This window comes from Varanus komodoensis, unplaced genomic scaffold (assembly GCF_004798865.1).
Source record: "Varanus komodoensis strain SLA01 unplaced genomic scaffold, ASM479886v1 scaffold24, whole genome shotgun sequence".
Lineage (NCBI taxonomy): Eukaryota > Metazoa > Chordata > Lepidosauria > Squamata > Varanidae > Varanus > Varanus komodoensis.
In genome coordinates this window covers 17,585,204-17,606,094 of record NW_025335641.1, presented here as the reverse complement: position 1 = coordinate 17,606,094, position 20,891 = coordinate 17,585,204, and the positions used below count along the sequence as shown (strand labels likewise).

The window sequence follows — 20,891 nt, the reverse complement described above, 5'->3', positions numbered from 1 at the left end:
AACAGATTCTTAAAAGTGAAAAAAAAGAAAAAACTGATGCCAACAAATATTCATTGAAGAGTGTTTAGTTCCCTATAAAAGGCAGAGATTGCTGGGAAAAGATATACTGACCTGGTTCACACGCATGACAAGCCATAACAGTAGTCACAGTGGCTTGTCATTCCATCTGAACACAGACTCCCTCCTGCAGGGTAACTTATTTTTCAGCAACAAAATAGAAACACAGAAACACAGAAACACAGAAACAGAGCGAGTCAGAAGGGGCCTCCTAGGCCATCTAGTCCGACCCCCGGCTCCAGCCAGCTCCACTCACAACATGCCCACCATGGGCATGTCCAGCCTATCTTTGAACACCCTCACTGATGGGGCCTCAACCACCTCCCATGGAAGCCCATTTCACACCCTCGGGGTTCTGACTGTCAGGAAGTGCTTCCTGGCATCTAAATGGAACCTTGATTCCCTGAGCTTTGCTCCATTGGAACGCGTCCTGCCTTCCTCTGCAGGGGAGAACAGGTCTGTATCCACCTCCATGTAACACCAACTGCGCCCGGCAGCTTACGCCGGAGGAGGGCCGCCTCCTCGCTGTGTAAGACCGCGCCGCGCCGGAGGGGAGCCGCTGCCTGGCCGCGTAAGACCGCGCCGCCATCCACCGCCCACTTGGCTGCTCCGCCACGCCCCAGCACGTGTGGCAGGCGTGCTCCGGACGAGGCGGGGGACGCAGGGCCGGCGGCTACAAAGCCCGCGGGAGGAGCGCGCCACCAGCAACACCTACTGCGCCCGGCAGCCTACGCCGGAGGAGGGCCGCCTCCTCGCTGTGTAAGACCGCGCCGCGCCGGAGGGGAGCCGCTGCCTGGCCGCGTAAGACCGCGCCGCCATCCACCGCCCACTTGGCTGCTCCGCCACGCCCCAGCACGTGTGGCAGGCGTGCTCCGGACGAGGCGGGGGACGCAGGGCCAGCGGCTACAAAGGGCGTCGGCCAAAGGACGGTCGCCACCGTTCGGGTGGCCGAGCAGGGGGCGGGGCTGGCCAGGGGCTTGCGGTTGGCGATGGTAGGCCCTCCTGCTGGGCTGTGAGTGAGGGGTGAGTGTGTGTGTGTGTGTGTGTGTGTTTTTAGTAGTATTTTAAATCTTTTTATGGAGTCGTCCCTGGCCATGCTGCCGCTTATGTTTCCTGGGGAGCGCACGGGTGCCGCCATTGAGGTGGTTATGGGCAGGGGACGTAACAGCGTTGGGAGCTTAACGTGTCCGCATAGAAGAAGGAGGGACAGATGGCTGACACCTGTCCCTACTTCTGGTTTTGCTCCCAGCCAGAGGGTGCCAGGGAGTCTCGTCAGTCGCCCCTCCAGCCTGACGGTGCTGTTGCTTAATGCCAGGTCGGTCAATAACAAATCTGCCCTCATCCAGGACCTGATTGTGGATGAGGGGGCCGACCTGGTCTGCATAACGGAGACCTGGGCGGGAGGGGGGGGGGATGTTGCCCTCTCCCAAGTGTGCCCGCCCGGGTATCTGGTCCAGCACTGCTCACGGCTGGAGGGGAGGGGAGGGGGGGTCGCTTTGGTATACCGAGCCTCCATCTCCCTCACGGGACTTCCGGTCCCTTCGAGACCAGGGCTGGAGTGTCTCTATTTGGTGTTGGGCGACCGAGACAGACTGGGGATTCTGTTGGTGTACCGCGCACCCTTCTGCCCAACAGTCTCCCTGCCTGAGCTGACGGAGACTGTCTCGGACCTGGTGTTGAGGACCCCCAGGATGTTGGTCCTGGGGGGCTTCAATCTCCATGCCGAGGCTAGTCTGACCGGGGCGGCTCAGGACTTCATGGCCTCCATGACGGCCATGGGGCTGTCTCAACATGTCACCGGCCCCACCCATGAACGGGGACACACTCTGGACCTGGTTTTCTCGACGGGGCAGGAAGAGGGTGGTCTGAGGGTGAGTAATTTATGCTTGACTCCCCTGTCATGGTCAGATCACTTCCTGGTGAGGTTTATGCTCGAGAGCGACTTCTCCCTCTGTAAGGGTGCGGACCCGATTATGTGGGTCCGCCCCCGGAGCCGGATGGATCCAGAAGGATTCCTGAAGGCCCTGGGGGAGTTTCCGGCTGACAAGACGGGTGCTCCTGTCGAGGCTCTGGTCGAACTGTGGAATGGGGAGATGACCAGGGCTGTAGACACGATCGCTCCTAAGCGTCCTCTCCCACCGGGCAGAGCCCGCTCTTCCCCTTGGTATACTCCTGAATTGAGGGCGATGAAGCAGGTTGGGAGACGACTAGAGCGTAGGTGGAGGAAATCACGAGATGAATCTGACCGAACACACTTAAGAGCCCACTATCGGGCCTATGCTGTGGCGGTGAGGGCGGCAAAAAAGAGATTCTTTTCCGCTTCCATTGCCTCCTCACAATGCCGTCCGGCGGAGCTCTTTCGAGTGGTGCAAGGCCTGGTCCGTCCAGGTCCAAAGGAAGACCTGATTCCACCCTCAAAGACCCGCTGTGACGACTTTGCCAGGCATTTCAGGGAGAAAATCGCTCAGATTCGTCACGAGCTGGACACCACTATTGATTCAGAGGTTTCAAAGGAGACACCAATGCTGCCGTCTGGTCCAGATTTATTGGATGAATTTCAGTTATTGCGGCCCGATGATGTGGACAAGGTGCTTGGGCGAGTACGTCCAACCACTTGCCTTTTGGACCCTTGCCCGTCTTGGTTAATAAATGATTCCAAGCACGGGATTGGAACCTGGATCTTGGAAGTGGTTAACGCTTCTCTGAGGGAGGGTCGGGTGCCGGCCCCTTTGAAGGAGGCGGTAATACGACCGGTCCTGAAGAAAGCGTCACTGGATCCAGAGATGGCCACTAACTATAGACCTGTGGCCAACATCCCGTTTCTGGGCAAGGTGTTGGAGCGAGCGGTGGCGGGACAACTCCAAGCACTCTTGGATGAAACTGATTATCTGGATCCTTTTCAGTCTGGCTTCAGATCCGGGTACGGTACTGAATCTGCCTTGGTCGCCCTGTATGATGACCTGTGCAGGGAGAAGGACAGGGGGAGTGCGTCCCTGTTGGTTCTGCTGGACCTCTCAGCAGCTTTCGATACCATCGACCATGGTATCCTTCTGGATAGGCTTGCGGGATTGGGGGTTGGAGGCACTGCTTTGCAGTGGTTCCGCTCCTATCTCAATGGCCGGTTCCAGAAGGTGGTGCTGGGGGACTATGGCTCTGCGCCATGGCAGCTATGCCATGGAGTACCGCAGGGGTCCATTTTGTCCCCTTTGCTGTTCAACATATACATGAAACCGCTGGGAGAGGTCATCAGGAGGTGTGGGCTGCGGAACCATCAGTACGCTGATGATACCCAGCTCTACCTCTCGTTTTCCACCAATCCAGGTGAGGCAGTGGCTGTGCTGAACCGGTGTCTGGCCGAGGTAATGGGCTGGATGAGGGCCAATAAACTGAAGCTCAATCCAGACAAGACGGAGGTCCTGTTGGTTGGTGGATCGGGCTTCGGAGAGGGTGAATTGAACCTTGTCCTGAATGGGGTTGCACTCCCTCTTAGGGACAAGGTCCGCAGCTTGGGAGTGCTCCTCGACCCAGAGCTTTCACTGGAAGCTCAGGTAACAGCAGTGGCGAGGAGTGCTTTCCTCCAGCTTCGGCTAATTCATCAGCTGCGCCCCTATCTGGAGAATGACTGCCTTGCGACAGTGACACATGCGTTGGTGACTTCCCGTTTGGACTTCTGCAATGCGCTCTACGTGGGGCTACCCTTGAAGACGGTCCGGATACTTCAATTGGTCCAAAATAGAGCTGCCAGGCTGCTGACGGGGACTGGACGTTATGTTCACATGACTCCAGTTCTCCGTCAGCTTCACTGGCTTCCCATTGAAGTCCGGGCCCAATTCAAGGTGTTGGTTATGACCTATAAAGCCCTAAACGGCTTGGGTCCTGGTTACCTGAAGGAGCGCTTACATCCTTATATGCCCAGCCGCCCCCTGAGATCGGCGGGAGAGGCCCTTCTCCGGGAGCCCTCCATGGAAGAAGTTAGGAGGGTGGTTACTCGGAGGAGGGCTTTCTCAGCGGTGGCGCCTAAGTTATGGAATGCGCTCCCCAGAGAGGTCCGCCTGGCGCCGTCGTTATTTGTTTTTCGGCGCCAGGCGAAGACCTTTTTATTTAAGCAGTATTTTAAATGTTAATATTATTGAATTTTATTTGGCCAGGGCGGCTTGTTTTATAGTGTATATTTGTATTTTATTGTATATATTTTAAAATGTTATTTTAAATTTTTTGTTGTAAGCCGCCCCGAGGCTTCGGCGAATGGGGTGGCATAAAAATGTTTTAATAAATAAATAAATAATAAAATAAATAAACACTCCCTCACATACCTGTATGTCACCAACAGATCTCTGAGTCTCCTCTTCTCTAGAATGAAGAGACCCAGTTCCCTCAGTCTCGCCTCATACCCCATCCCCTGCAAACCGGCCACCAACCTTGTGGCCCTACACTGCACTGACTCTAATCTGGCTATATCCCTTTTGTAATGAGGGGCCCAAAACTGAGCACAATACTCCAGTTGCAGGCACACCAGAGTCATATAGAGTGGTAGTAATACCTCTCTCGATCTAGAAGCCACACTTCTGGCTATGCAACCAAGGGTGGCGTTCGCCCTCTTGACCACTACATCGCACTGCTGACTCATGTTTAGCCTGCAGTCAGCCAGTACCCCGAGGTCCCTTTCACAAGTGCTGCTCTCCAGCCACTTGTCCCCTAACCTGTACTTATGACACCTATTCCTATGCCCCAAGTGCAAGACTTTGCACTTATCCACATTGAACACCAAATATTTTGGACAGATTTATGATCTATTTCAAGCATTCCAAATTTAACCTTACACATAACTCTGCCTTAGTATTCTGTATTGTAATAATTCAGACTTCATATTCAGTAGCCTATCATCAATGCAAAAGGTCAAGTTCCAAGAAAAACAAAAAGAAAAAAGAAAAATAGGGGGCCAAAGAGACTAGCAGCACTCAAGCATCCTCCCACTGTGTAAGCCAGCAGTTTCTATAGCCCTAGATTTCTGACAGATCAGAATCCAGAATCCATTGGATTTGAAGCCACTGCAGAAATAGTGTATTTACGTCATATAAATATGCCATAAAGCTTAATGTCACAACACAAATTTCCCCCTCCCTATGGTATTGTAGAAACCCCTGGTACCATCTGGTCCTTGAGGAAAGCGGATCACTCCCGTCTGAACACCAAGTGATTCATAGGGTTGAATAGGGTTGTTCAAAGGTTGTTCAATCCAGAATCAAAAGCCAGAAGAGCAGTTTCATTGTGGGTTGCAGAGAATGACTAGCAAACTGTGTGGCAGGAGAAACAAACCTACCTGCTATGCTTTGCAATCTTGCCCATGTCACTTCCAGTGATGGCCCCATCTCTAAGGCTCACGAAACACTTTGGAATGACTGCCATTGCTTCATCACCCTTTTTCAGCCCCAGAAAATTGCACAAATGTATTTTTAAATTATCTTTATTATTTTTGCTGGTGTTTTGCAAGTGTGCTTCCAACAGCTCTCTAATATATGTGGTCTTTCCTGGTCAATGTGCTCATATGTTTCAGCTGTCTAAGGGAGCACCAAGGAGAAACAGACAACTTACAAATAAATTTAGAAGGTGAGAGTGCATGTAGGCCAATCTGTGCACAGTTTCAAGGGACCTATTGTTGAGCTGTCAATTGAAAAATGGAAAGTAGTGAAAAAGGAAGGAAAGGAAAAAAGAAAGTGTACCAAATGGGAAGGGAACAATATCTCCCACTTAGCAATGAAATGTTTTCGATTTGAAGGGTTGCATTTAAAGGACTTCATTTTTTTTAACTCTTCCACAAGTCTCCAGCTCACCTAGAAAGGGGAGATATTGGCTTTTCCACCTTTTTACACTATCTATTCTGAGTACTTACTGTTGTGGGGTTACTACAGTTCCCTGACAGTTCTAAGAAGTAAAAATAAACAAGCAACCAAAATCCTGACGAAATAAAAACCTGTGGAATGGGAAAGAGTAAATATGACCCCAAGAGGACCAGTAGTGTTCTCCTTTTAGTCCAGCCTATTCTGCCACCAACATTTTTGTCTGTTTGTTTGTTTGTTTGTTTATAGAATTCATAGAAGAACTGTCAGGAATATATGCACAGTTTTTTGGACTGGGAAAATATGCCTGTGTAATGGCTTTGAAATAAATGGAGAGGACATTTATGTACCTGCAGTAATACAGCACTTATTTCTGCTGCCCCCACCTTTTGTGCTTTTCAATTGAAAATTCCATGTATCTTACCCCCAGTCCCCTTGACAGCTGAAGCATAAAAGGAAGTTGACTGGGCAAGTCTTCACATATCATGTAGTCTTCACAGATAGAGCACACTTCCAAAGACAAATTATTTTAATTTATTTTATTATCACATTTGTATGCTGCCCCATAGTCAGAGGCTCTCTGGGCAGCTCACAGCACAATACACACACACACACACACACACACAACACACACCAGCAACAACAAACAAACCGTAAAACATGATGGAATTAAAATACTATATAAATAGGGTTATAACCCTAACCATATAAATAGGGAGGAAAACAAACACCATATAACCAATAGGAACCAATAAAACAATAAAAGAATAGAATGAATAAAGAGTATGATGATGCTGGGAATGACAGGAAAAGTTACCAACACAATTACACAATTTTCTGGGACCAATTTTTCCCGTGCAAGTTCCAACCCACTCTCCCAAAGCCGTGGCACCAAAGAAGGGAAAGGAGTAACAGCCGGAGTGCAGGGGGGAGAAAAGACACCATGGTTTTACCGTGAAGCAGATGACGATCTTGGATAGAGGAACAAGAGGGAAGAGAGGGGAGAACGAGCAACAGTGAGCCCATTACCTGTCGGTGGGCTGCTTCACGACACAAGCCACAACCTGCAACCAGCTTAGCATGTTGTGCAAACCCATCGATATCTCACATCTCAAAAGAGACAGAGATTTAGCTAATCTTGCCCATTAAGGTCGACAGAGAAAAATATTCTAAAGCAGATTCTCAAGCCCTCATGAGACTTGGGGAGCGGGATGGGAGTTTTTTTCCCAGAGTACAATTGGAGGCACATCTATGATGATAGATGATCGCCAGCCAGACAGGTGATAGATTATATATGACAGTTCTTGATGAGCAGCCATGTGATCACACTCTCCCTGTTACTGGACTGTGCATTTAATAATGCCTCCCACCCTCCCCTTTGCCCAGTCAGTCAAGATTCGGGAACAGGACCTTGCTTTCTGAAAATGGAGATTCTTCTGGGATTATCAACCTCACGTATTCTTACATCCCACTTCAAGATAGTGTCAGTGTTCCCATAGAGGTGGAAGGAGAAGCAATCCTGTCTCCTCTCTGACAGACAAAAGAGCGCTTGGTTTATCTACCGCTGCAGTTCGACTACTTAAACAGCAGTCACCATTGCTTCTGCTCACTCCATGTTTGTGGGCTCCACGGCCTCACTGCTCTACAGCTAAGTGCTGCAGAATGATTTAGAGTGACATGTTGCACAGTAACATATGATAAACACAAAGAAGATCAGATTATAACTGGCTTGCACTGTTTTACATTTGGGTGGGACTTCCAGGGAAAAGAATCCACTCCACTCCATTCCCCCACTAAAAAGCTTATACAGAAGCTCAAAAAACAGAATTTTGCAACTGTTCTGCCTACTTGTCCGCAACAAATTCCATAAAAAGCAATGCATGATGTTTCCTCCTTTGCAAGATGCTTGTTGCAGCACATTTCTATGCTCAACTTTTTGGTTCTTTTTTAAAACCTCAAGAGAATATTCAGAAGTTACTGTTCATTAAAAACATATTGCTTCAATGGAACCAGAAGTCCACAAAACTTGGATGTAAAAGGACAAGCTTTAGAGAAAATCAAGCAGAAACACATATGCACCACAAAGTATGAATAACAAAAGAGTCTGGCTGATCCCAAATACCAGAATTATTTTCCTTTCACAGCTGGAAGGCTTCAACAACAGTTACCCTTAACCTAGAACTGTTAAATCCACTAAAATGCTAGATGTAGATAATTTAGAGCTGGCTCCTTAAAATATAAAGCTTATATTGGATCATAAGGTAGTGTTCACAAAGGAATATGTCCGTAAGCACCATTACAGTGAATCCTTCAACACTCTGATCCAGACATTCACACCAGCACATTCATGTGCAAGAACAATGTATGATGTCACTCTTTATGACAATGTGACAACCTGCTGGTGCTCCAATCGCATAAAGCATCCATTATTTATCATAATGCAGAATTAGGAAGGACAACTGAATGCACCCTTCATTCCTTGTTCTAAATATATACCACCAGTATGCAAAACCATGTTTGTCCCCTCAAATACAATTCTGTCTCGCTTATGTCCCTTCCTTGCTCAATAACATAATTAGTTTGTATCCAAAGCACATGAACAGAATTCTGCTTACAGATTGGGGTTTGCCTGTCTCTTCCTTCCCGCTGAAGCCCTCCTCTTTCCCTTGAAAGAATGGGCAGGCCTGCAGAATTGTATGGAATTGGGCACAGGCTTGGGAGCTGAACCTATAAAATCACAGAATCATAGAGTTGGAAGAGGCTTCTAAAGCCATCAAGTCCAACTTTCTGCCCAATGCAGGACTCCACATTTAATCATTCCTGACTGTCCAGGATAGCTGTCTAACTACCTATTTATGTATGTATGTATGTATGTATGTATGTATGTATTTGGGGATATTTCTAGCCCATCCACTCGCTCTGCATCTCTGGACGGCTTACAACTATTGAATACTTCTAGTGTGGTGAAGCCTGCAACCTCCCTAGGACATGGGTTCCATTGTAGTACTGGAAGTTCAGTAGGAAGTCAGGAAGTTCTTCCTGATATCTAGCTGGAATCAGGCTTCCTGTAACTTTTGCCCATTATTCCGTGTCTTGCACTCCAGCATGATCGAGGAGAGATCCTGGCCTTCCTCTGGGTGACAAAATTTCAAGCACAGGGGTACTTTGGCTCATGAACGCCTCAGTTCACGACCAAATTGGGTTGCGAACAAAAATTTCTTTAAAAATTTGACTCAGGTCGCAAACTCCTTATTGGGTGGTGGCTGCAATCGTGGCCATCTCCCCACCCGCCCCCGAGTGGGAAGATGGCCACGATCATGCTGGAGGCAGGGGGAAGATGGCTGAGATCACGCCCATCTTTCCTGGATGAGTGCGTCCATGATTGTGCCCATCTTTCCTGCATGAGCGGAACTGCGATCTCAGCCGTCTCCCCCCACCGAGCACATTCGCGTTGGCACCCATTTCTCCCCCAACAGCGTGCCTACAATCGCACCCGTCTCTCCACCACTACCCCCACCGTGCCGGGATGCTGGGCACGTGCAGGGATGACGGGCATGATAGCAGTCATGCTGGGGGGGGGAGGAGAGATGGCTGCGCTCATGCTCGGGGTGCGGGGGAGATGGCCACGATCTTTGTTGTTCTTTGTCAATTTGCTTCACATTTTTCTGATTAAAGAAAAGTTACAGAACGGATTAACCTTATTTACATTGACCCTTATGGGGAAATTTAATTTGGCCCACGACCAATCTGGGTCACAACTAGGGTCCCGGAATGGATTAAGTTCGTGAGCCAAGGTACCACTGTATTTGAAAAGTGCCATCATATCTCCTCTCAGACTTCTCTTCTCAAGGCTAGACATGCCTGCTCTTTCAATCTCCCCTCATAGGGCTTTGCTTCCATTCCCCTGATCATCTTTATTGCCATCCTCTGAACATTTTCATGTTGTTGGCTTCTTCCTTGAAGTGTGGTACCCAGAACTGGACACAATACTCAATATGCATCCTCAGCAGAGCTGAATAGAGGGGAACCAGTACCGCACATGATTTGGAATCTATACTTCTATTGATAAAGCCCAATTTAGCATTCCATGTTTTGTGCAGCCTTAACACATCGTTGATTCATATTCAACCTGTGACCTACCACAATTCTAATATCCTTCTCACTTGTAGTATTGGTGAGCCAAGTACCTTCTGTTTCTAGGTTGCACAGTTACAATAAATTGGTGGTAATCAGGGATTCCCCTTTCCCTTTGCATGTACAGAAGTGCCTTCTGCATGCACTAGAACAATGCCGGATCACCATTCTTTTTCTAATGCACCACAGACTTCTGTAGAAAAATACAGCATTTCTGCAAAAGCATGTGAAACCTTAGCAAGTTAACTGCATATATGAATCCAAAGCTAGTCAGCATCAAACCCTTGCAATTTCCTAACTCCTTTGGTCCTGAACTTATTATTCTTCTAACCTGAAAGGCCATGCTTTTCCTCTAAATCCAAACTGAAGAACTTTTTTACTAAATTTGACATTTGTCACAACTGAAGCTGTTATATGATTAAGTTACACAATAACAATGGGGGGAAAGCCAATTAGAGTTTGAGCACTTTTAAGCTAGGGACTGTACAAAGTCAGAGAAGCCCTCATGCTAGCAACAATCACATAAAAGCTGAATCACAAACTGGCTTGAATCTGTATGTCCTAATTTTAGAGGTTCACAGAGTGCTTCAACAAATTTCTTGCCTACCATGTAAAGCACAAAATCTGTAAAATAACAGCTGCAAAATCAATCACGGATGTCGAAGTGTTATGCTTTAAAATGCATCAGATCCTATCTGAAACGTGGTCCTTACCTGTCATATAAACAATGGCACCAGATATTTCATTGCTAATTAAAAACGTATTTAGCATATTCTTTTAATCCAAGGAGCCACAAGGCAAGCGCTCAGGCTTTCATTCAAAGTCATTCGTAAGCTTTGTTGCACTAAGTAGACTTCCACCTCACTTGAGCTTCCACTACAGTTCTGATAAAGCTTTTATATTCACAAGTCAAAGGTTAAATAAAGGAAAGGAAATGTTTTCTGTCAAACAGTCAGGTAACCACTAACAGTCCTGAACTATCAGCAGGAATCTAACTTCTAGTAATCAAATAAAACTAAGGAAACCGCCTTTCCGTAGCTAAATGTCTAATGTCTAGGGGCTACTTTCTGTCTGGAAAATTGACACAAAATGTGTAAAATTGAAACATTCTGCTTCTGAGGGATTTGCCTAAAGGAAGGGGGGAGCTCAGGCACAGTCTGAGATGAAGGACTACAAAGGCTTCCCAAATAAAACTGTCTACCGTATTAGAACATTTCATTTAGAAATCTAGGTGACAATTTTACAGTCATAAAGTTTCATTAATCAAATCCAAGGCCGAAAAATTTTAATGATGCTGTCTGCATTTTTCAGGGTGTATACCATTAGATAGAGACACAGAGATTAGCTTAACAAAATGAACTCCAGTGAAATTCTCATATATTCTATTAAAATCATTTAGGCATATTTATACCTGGACTTCTTATGTAAGAGAATACAGAGTAATATTTTCCCAGACATAATATTCTTTAAGAATGAAACATCAATGCTAAACAAAATCATTTGCATTGGAATTCCAAGTCTGCATCGTTAGCATGAAAAATAAATAAAGAGGCATAGCGTCAGACACTTATGGACAAAAAGTCTAGTTTTAAAACAAGACTTGAGGAGTCTTTTCCATTCAAATTCTGGAAGTCAGATGAAATTGAAGGTTCTGTGGAAGTCCTGGCAAGAGCACCGACTGCAAGATTCATGGAAGAGAAAGGCGCTTCAGAAGTGCCATGCTCTAAAGCAACATGCAAAAAATGCACAACTGCCTTCTCTGACCCAGTGTGCACCAGATGTTTTGGGACACAACTCTCATCAGCCCTACCTGAATGGCCAATGATCAGGGATGCTGGAACTGTAGCCCAAACTATCTGGAAAGCAGATATGGGCTACAGGGCATTCTAGCAATCTCTAGGTCAGTATTCTGCTATGTTAAGCTTTCGTATTCATTTGCACTGTTTTCTGGCTGTACTAGAATGATCTACTGATCTTTCTTCACCCTGGAATATATACATATTGCAAGGACCCTCATGTCCTCTAAATCCAGAGTTACATGTCACAGCTGACACTTGGCTGTTTCAGAACTACAACAGCCCTTCCCTTTCCTTCAGTAATGGTCCCTAAGACAAAATCAGTTTTGTAACATTATCAGGTTAGGCATGTCTTCACAGGTAGTGAGGAAGTGGAATGAAAGTGGCAAATTTAACATGCTGACACCATTTGTGATTTTATTTCCCCGTCCCAAACAAAAGGCTCTTCCTTCCCAAAAGTGTGTAGCTCCTGAAAGGCAGAAATAAAGAGGTTCGATACTTGTAATTCAGTATGCATTTCAAAAGCTTCCAGAGCAAAATTTTAACTTTATACTAATAAAAAACTTTCCTGAGGAGTATCGGTAGCACAGGAAAGTGACAACGCAATCATCTCCAGTGTTTTTCTACTTCAATATATTCCTGCCTTGTTTGTCTGATACCCCAGTGCTTGGTGAAGTTTACCTATTATAATTGCTGTGACACTTGGTCTGCCATCTCTAATTGCAGGGGAGAATTGCACTTGTCCTCCTTCAAGCAATTTTTTTGATACACAGGAAATTTTATCTGGGTCTTCTCCAAGTAGTGAATGAGACCTCTTTTTTTATGGGTTGCTCAGCCCTTTGACATAATATGGTAAAAATGTAGGTGACTGACAGGATGTACAGACTTACCAGACAGCGGTGTGGGGAAGGACCAGCGAGTCCCCACAACAGGAGGGTCCTGTGTGCAGATCTAACCATACAAATTATGCACTATTCATGCAGTTAGTCTCCCTTCAATAACTGTGCAAATGGCCGTGAGCTGAGGGTCCTCCTTCAAACAGCCTCCAGCCACAGACAGTTTTCTTTGCAACTTCCTTTATTGCTTCTAAAAACAAATCACCCAGGACAGATCTCTGAGCATGCACAGAGTGGTTTGTGGAACCCAATCTAGTTTTTACAGGCCTGGGCTCCAATCCACCGGGAGGGGCTCTCTGAGAGCGAGCATGTCTCCTCTCCACGCACTGCTCATTCAGTTGGGCCTCCCGTCACTGCTGACACCTCACCAAGGGGTTGAGTATGAGGGTGGTGGGGGGCTGGTGTGCATCTGAGAATTGCTCCTCCCCAGTCACCCTCCCATGGCTGCACATCTTGGCCGTTCCCAGGAACTGACTGGCCCGTCGAAGCACCTGACCTCGCCTCCTTCCCCTGCATCTCAGAATAGAGCGCTAACCATGCTCCCCAATCTCACTGAAATGTGCCTCACATTCCAATTCTGAATCACCATCTGAGTGGGAGGGTGTGACATGGTGTCCTGCAATAGCAGGGGTTGGACTCGATGGCCTTCATGGCCCCTTCCAACTCTACTATTCTATGATTCTATCCGGAATGCAGCCAGCAGTCCACAGAAACGATTGCCCAAGCCCGCCATCCCTCTTACTACCAATACATGTGACAACTAGAAAAGCTATATTTTACAACAAAATCCGAAGTTGTCGATCCAACTTAAGTGGCATTAATACATCAGACGATCATGCTTTCAATGGCTACCTGGGAGCCAAGTGGCCTGGCAGTGAGAGGACTGGACTGCCACTCGGGAGATCTGGCTTCCTGATTCCATTCAGCCGCGAAGCTCACCGCATGACTTTGGGCCTGCCACTGCCTCTCAGCCTAACCTACCTCATAAGAGAAAGGTGGGGCATCAGTGTAATATAACAACAAACAAAACATAAAAAATAAAATAAAACATAAAATATAAAATGAAATATAATAAAGTAATATAACAACAAACAAAAAATAAAAAATAAAATAAAACATAAAATATAAAATGAAATATAATAAAGTAATATAACAACAAACAAAACAAAACATAAAAAATAAAACAAAACAAAATATAAAATGAAATATAATAAAGTAATATAACAACAAACAAAACAAAACATAAAAAATAAAATAAAACATAAAATATAAAATGAAATATAATAAAACAAAACAAAGCAAAAAACAAAACATAATAAAATAAAATATCAAACACACATACATACATAAGGGCATGGTGGTTTTATGCCATCTCAAGAATCAGAGGCATCAGGCTGATGCATACCAGCTGCTGGAGAGCAGCATCAGGGTGCGATATCCCTGCTGGTGGGCTTCCAACAGGCCTTTCGGCTCATCCAGCAGTGTTCTTCTTATGTTGCTATAATACTCTAATCAGAGTCCAGCTGGATCTTCCCTACCCTTTCCCAAGAAATCTTTCTCAGTGACTATTAGAACAGCAATGTCCCAGGGGATGAAGGTAAAGTACTGAAGGACATCCAAGAGATTTCCGCTCTCCTCATCATATTTTCCTCTCATGGTTACCCAAAGATTTGTTTATAAAGAGTCCATATAGTAGTGGAGAAAAACATTTGATAAGTTTTGGAAGCAGAGGGAACTGTGTATCAAAGGTGGAACAGTAAACAACCTCTCATGAAATGTATAGCTCCAGTTAAGGAAAATAATAATGAATGCTTGGAAATCCTACCCTTTATAAAATAAAGTTAAAAGTATCAGCTCCACATTTGCTGAAGTGCAGCAAGATTTGTGCATATGTATGTTTGTGTATATGTGCGGGAAGGGAACTTGGGCAGAAACTGGGAGCATATATGGAACACAGATCCATGTACTGCTATACATTTCAATAAGAGGGAATAAAATGCTGCAGGAGAGGTGAAGAAAATAGACAGGAGAAAAAGATGCATTAGATGATGCTAGAGGAGTTTGGTGAATACCCTGGACCAAGAGAAAGGTGAGCAGATGAGTCTTAGAAGGAGTCCAAACCAAGCCAGAGCTTTTTCCTTAAGTAAGAATGGCACAACTGAAGCTGTTGTATGGGCACATCATAGGAAGGCAAGACTCACTCAAGAAGACAATAATGCCATTGAGAGTCAAGGCACAAAAAGAGGAGGTAGACCAAATTTGAAAGGGATCAGTTCCACAAAGGAAGGAACTGAATTTAGAAGAGCTGCACAGAGCTGTGAAGGACAGGGCATTTTGGAGAGTATCCATTCTTAGGGTCGTCATAGATCAAAGAGATCTTGAGGTCACATAGCAACAGCCATAGCAAAAAACAAGATGAATTTGGCTTTCCTCCCTCCCTCAAGAGCCAGCCAGCATTCAATGGCAACTGCACATGCTCAGCCCTCTCTTTTGCTTTTCATTTCTACAAACCTTGGAATTCTCCCAAGCCTACCAGTCTAAAAGTACAAATACAGTGGTACCTTGGCTCACAAACTTAATCCATTCCAGAACTCTGGACCTGGAACCCAAATTGGTCGAGAGCCAAGTCAAATTTCCCCATAAGGTTCAGTGTAAATAAGGTTAATCCATTCTGCAACTTTTTTTTAATCAGAAAAATGTGAAGCAAAGTGACGAAGAACAACAAAGATCGCGGCCATCTCCCCCCCCCCCAACCCTAAGCCCGAGCACGGCCATCTCCCCCCCCCCCCCCCAGCATGACTGTGATCGCGCCCGTTATCCCTGCACACGCCCATCATCCCAGCACGCCGGTAGGGGAAAGATGGGCGTGATCACGGGCTTGTTCGGGGGAGAAGAGATGGATGCGAACATGGTGCGCTGGGGGGGGAGAGACGGGCGCAAACACGGGCACGCTGGGGGAGGGAGAGATGGGCATGAATGCAGGCGCACTCTTGGGGGTGGGGGAAGACAGGCGCAGTTGTGCTGCTGAGGAGATGGCTGAGATCATGGTTGTGCTCATGCCGGAAAGACGGGCACAATCACGGGCAGCTTGTGCAGGAAAGATGGGTGCGATCTCGGCCATCTCCCCCCCAACCCCAGCACAATCGGGGCCATCTCCCCACTCAGGGGGCGGGGTGGTGGGAGATGGCCGCAATCCTGGTCACTACCCAATGTGGAGTTCACGACCTGAGCCAAATTTTTAATGAAATTTTTGTTTGCGACCCAATTTGGTCATGAACTGAGGTATTCATGAGCCAAGGTACCACTGTAGCTGCAAAGATGGAAGCAGCAAGGTTAAGAAACACAGTAGCAACCTCCTACTATCATCTGGATCTATTTCGGTGAGGGTTCAGGCCAGGTTTTGGCACAGAAATAACTTTGGTTGCCCTCTATGATAATCTATGCTGGGACAGAAAGGAAAGAGTGGCCCTGTTGATACTTCTGAGCATCTCAGCAGCTTTCAGTACCATCCACCAAGGTATCCTTCCAGGACAACTACTTTGCACTGATTTCACTCTTACCTGGCGCTCCAGAGGTGACGCTTAGAGAATATTGCCCAGTTCCATGGATTCTCCTATGGGTTTCCTCAGGAGTCAATCCTGACCCCCATGTTATTTAACATCAACATGAAAACAATGAGGGAGCCCATGAGGAGTTCTGGAATGATGACAGTCAGCTGTATTTCTCCTTTTCATCCTTTGCAGGTGTGGTTGAACATCAGTACCTGACTGCAGCAATAGACCAAATGACTAACAAATTAAGGTTCAATCCAGACAAGGCTGAGGTGCTCTTGGTGGGCAGTTCCTCTGACCAGATTGGGGTGCTCAACCTGCCCTGGTGATGGAGATGCATTCCCCTTGAAAGAGAAGATTTGTAAGGTGATCCTTGAGTCAACCCCATTACTTGAGGCTCAGTGACAAAAGTAACTCAGATGGCCTTCTACTAGCTTCAGCCAGAGGCCCAGCTATACCCCTATCTGGACAGGGATTGCCTCGTTTTAGTAAACTACACTCTGGTGATAGCTAAGCTAGAATACTACAGTGAACTGTATGTGGAGCTGCTCTTGAAGACTGATCAGAAGTTACAGCTTATGCAAAATGCAGCAGTCAGACTGATAACTGGAACCAGAATATCCAAGCATGCAGCACCAATTCTGACCTGTCCGCACTGGCTCCCTATACCAATTCCAGGTGCTCATTTTAACCTATGCATTTCTACACAAAACTTCTCCCAACCTTAATCTATCCAGACACCATGATCTTCCAACTGCTATCTACAAAGTAGTTTGGGAGGCAGCAACAAGGAAGACCTTCTCTGTGTTGCCTCCAAATTATGGAAGCAGTGCGATTTGGCTTTTAGGAAGTACAGAAAATAAAGAATCTCCCAACTTAGGCTCATCTGTCTCTAACTGTACTATCCTTCTAGTGTCAGACTAAGACCATCCTGTGTCAGGCATTAACAGCTCTAAATAGCACTCAGAGATATTATTAGCTCTTATTAGACTTAGCTATATCAAATTGTCTTAGCTGTTGCTTAGCTTAGTTGCTATAATTTTATGATGCTTTCACCATTATTTGTGTTTTATTTATTGTTGTACATGCCGGATAGCTTTGGCTATTGGGAAGTATATAAGTGATATTGATCTATTAAAGAAAACAAACAAACTAGAATACCTGTAGTATCTGGGATATCCATCTCAAAAAATGCCCATTTAATAAGATCCTCACAGAAGAGAGCAAATCTAGCAGCTTCCACCAAGAGGTGATATTTTTCCTACAACTTGCTGGACTGCAGACTCTCAGTTCAGTTTCCATATGGATATAGATTTTAGTACACTAATTAAATATTTATAATTTTGAAACAGATTCAGTATCTTTTTATATAGTTTTCTAATCTACTTCTCCATCTAGGAGTGTTTAAGAAGGCAACCTGTACAACAACTATATGTGAACAACCATATTAAAAGAAGTATTTGGTGTGACTTTACAGAGTCAATTCATGTGTAGAACCTCACCTGGGAAAAGAGAACTAACTTCTAAATGTGTACTTCTGTTTGTGCAAAATGTTGTACAAATCCTTCCACAATTTCTTAAATGCATACAAGCACAAGCTGTTGTACTACCTTTTGCATATCATCACTTGGCTACTAGCTCTTGCAACCCAGTGCAACACTGCCAGAATTTTCTTCCATTGCTCCTCTGGACCAAACTCACTGATAGAATCCTATGAATATACATATATCTCATTAGAAATCAGTACCCTTTGCATTTGGGTGTGTTTATGAGAGAGAAATTCCCCTTAAAGAGAATATGTAGGTACACTCCTGAATCTGATGTTGCTCTTGGGCACTGAAATGAACAGCCATGGACAGTAACATATTCTTTCGTTCTGACTGATGTGACTTCTGTGCATTTTACTGGAAGCTAAGGATATGGTCACATTGTTCGTAGCCATTGTATTCTATTTGATTTTATTGTTGTTATGGTTCAGTGTGTTGTTCCTTGAAAGCCGTTTCAGTGCCTTCTACAGTAGAAAAGTGGAATTATAGATTAAAATATGAAGGAAGATGCACGCTAAAGCTATCTTTAGCTCTCACCTGGCTGCCAATTGCACACTGCAAATAGTCAATTTGCTTACAATACCTTCTCCTTGGTTCAGTCTTCTTTACTTTGAAACTATCTATCACAGAGTTAAAGACAAAATGAGAATTTTGTTTTCAAATGAGAAGGCAGACCTGTAGCTGTGAAATTTATTTCTTCAATCATGCTATGTGGCCCCCTATCCTCAAGAATAAAAGATGAATGTGTTCCCAACCTAGACACACAGTTTGGGAATGCGGGTGAGGTGGAATAGCTGGCCTGGTAAGCATTTTGTATTGCATTGTAAATTTGAAATTGTCACAATGGAAACAATAATGGCAGAGGTCTTGTTAAAGCTTGCTGAAAAATTATAGCTTGCCACTTTTTATTTGAGAAGTTATTTCTGCAAAGTAACAGACCAAAACTAGAGTGTTCAATTAAAGTGGGAAAATACTCTGCCATGAGAATATAAAAATAATCAACCCAGCCTAAAGGTTCTTCAAATTCAGTAGTAATTTCCAACAATAAGCAGAAAGATGCTTGCAGGAAGCAGACAAGCAGAAAATGAAATCAACAGCCATACTGTTTGTTAAACCGCCTTGCATTTAGAGACACTACAACGAGATTCTATTTACCTTTTGACAGACCACTTTGAGAGTAACCCTAGATATGTTTAGATCAAAAAGAAGTCCTACAGTGGTCAACATTCCAAGGAACTGTATGACGTTTGCCCGTATGCATGTGCTTAGGACTGTGCCTTTTATTATTTTCCATGGCATTACCCCATACACTGCTGCTGTGGTTGCTGCTGTTGCTATGTGCCATCAAGTTCTCTCTAGGTTATGCTGAGCCTGTGTATGAATGCCCTCCAACATATCCTATATGATAGCCCTGTTCAGCTTTTGTAAACCAAGGATGTGGTTTCCTTGATGGAATCCATCCATCCGCTATTTCCTATTTTCTTCTTCTGCCTTCAACTTTCCCTAGCGAGATTTTCTCCAAAGATCGTCTTGCTTTCTCTTGGTCCGCCCAAAGTACAACATCTTTAGTTTTGCAATTTTTGCCCCCTTCTCCAGTTTCATCTAGTGTCCCCTCTTCTTCCCATCTCAGGCCACCGGTTGGCCTGCTGTTGGCGTCCCTTCTCAATGCCTGGGAAGGCATGAAGACGGCTAGTGCCAGTCTCCCTTCCTTCTGCTGCTCATATGTGAGGCAGGTTGCGCAAACATTTGTTTTCAGCTGCTTTTACAGGCAAGCAGGCTCTCCTTTAAAGTGGCAAAATGTTTCTTTCATTTGGCTTTTAATTAAGCAGTTTATTGTGGTCATGCTGTTTATGCTTTAATATCTATTTTAGAGCAAACTGATGACAAGGTAACATTCACTGTGAAAATCCACAGTTGTAATAACATTTTTAATCACCTTGGCCTGTGGTGTTTTGTTGTTTATAGCACTTCTGTTTACCATTAAGTGTTCGCTTAATTCTAGTACAGTTGAACCGTACTAGCAAATGAGTCACTTCCTACAGTTCCATGCTCATAAAACTCCCCCACTGCTTCAGTTAGCACACAATTCTTGCTGAATGGCAACATTCAATGCACTAAGGAGAGTCTAGACATGATCTCTCAGTGACGTGCTAACACCAGCCCAGTGCAGATGACCAACACACAAAGAACAAGGCTTTCCCGTGACAGACTTGCTCTTTCATCGGTAGCAAAGGCAGTAGATCAAGATCTTTTCCTATCATCGATTCTAATGGCTGAGAGCATTGCGAGGTGGTAAGGCTTCCCACATTAACCATCCAGTGAACTGGCCAGCTTTACCAGCAATCCATAGCAGGTGAAAATGATGGAGGAAGAGACTTCCATATAATAACGTGAGAGTTGTCTTTGCATGAACCACTAATTTACCCTTCTTTTCTTCATGGTTCTCAGATGTTATTATTATTATTATTACATTTTTATACTGCCCATAGCCAAAGCTCTCTAGGCAGTTGACAGCAATAATCATAGAATCATACACTCAAGTCACCCATCCCACTTCTGCCCAGGCCTGACCCTGCTTAGCTTCCAAGATTAGGCAGGATCAGGCACTTCAGGCTACATGGAAGCTGTTAAATTTAAGATATCTATTCCATGTATTGGTTCTATATTTTGAAAGATTCAAATACTTGCTGAGATGCTTTTTAAATCAGCTGAGCTCTTACTGCTCATCATCTTTCTCTTATTCTCTTTTTATTCTGTTTTATCAATGTTGTTATAAAACATCCCAAGAAGTTTGTGAAGGGATGGTATAGAAAAGTTTTAAATAAAAAAATAAACAAATTACATGATTGGGTACATTTGAAGAGTTGATCATTTTAAGCTGCAGTTCTGTCTCTCACTTTACAGTTCCATGTGGACTGTGTGATGTGGGAGTTGTGGAGACCATGTGACTACATCATCTATAAAGCCGTTTAAACCATAATTTCACATTACCACTTCCTATTCTCCTGCACTCTCTGCCACTGCCGTGAGAATGAGAAAAGTAGTCTGCAATTTTCACTACCATTTGAAATTA

The 20,891-nt window shown here is 45.0% G+C and overlaps 1 protein-coding gene across 3 annotated transcripts in view; it reads right to left on the bottom strand.

Moving 5' to 3' along the window:
- DENND1B (DENN domain containing 1B) overlaps positions 1-20,891 on the bottom strand; it is a 210,270-nt gene that overhangs the window by 105,431 nt on the left and 83,948 nt on the right. The window lies entirely within an intron of this gene.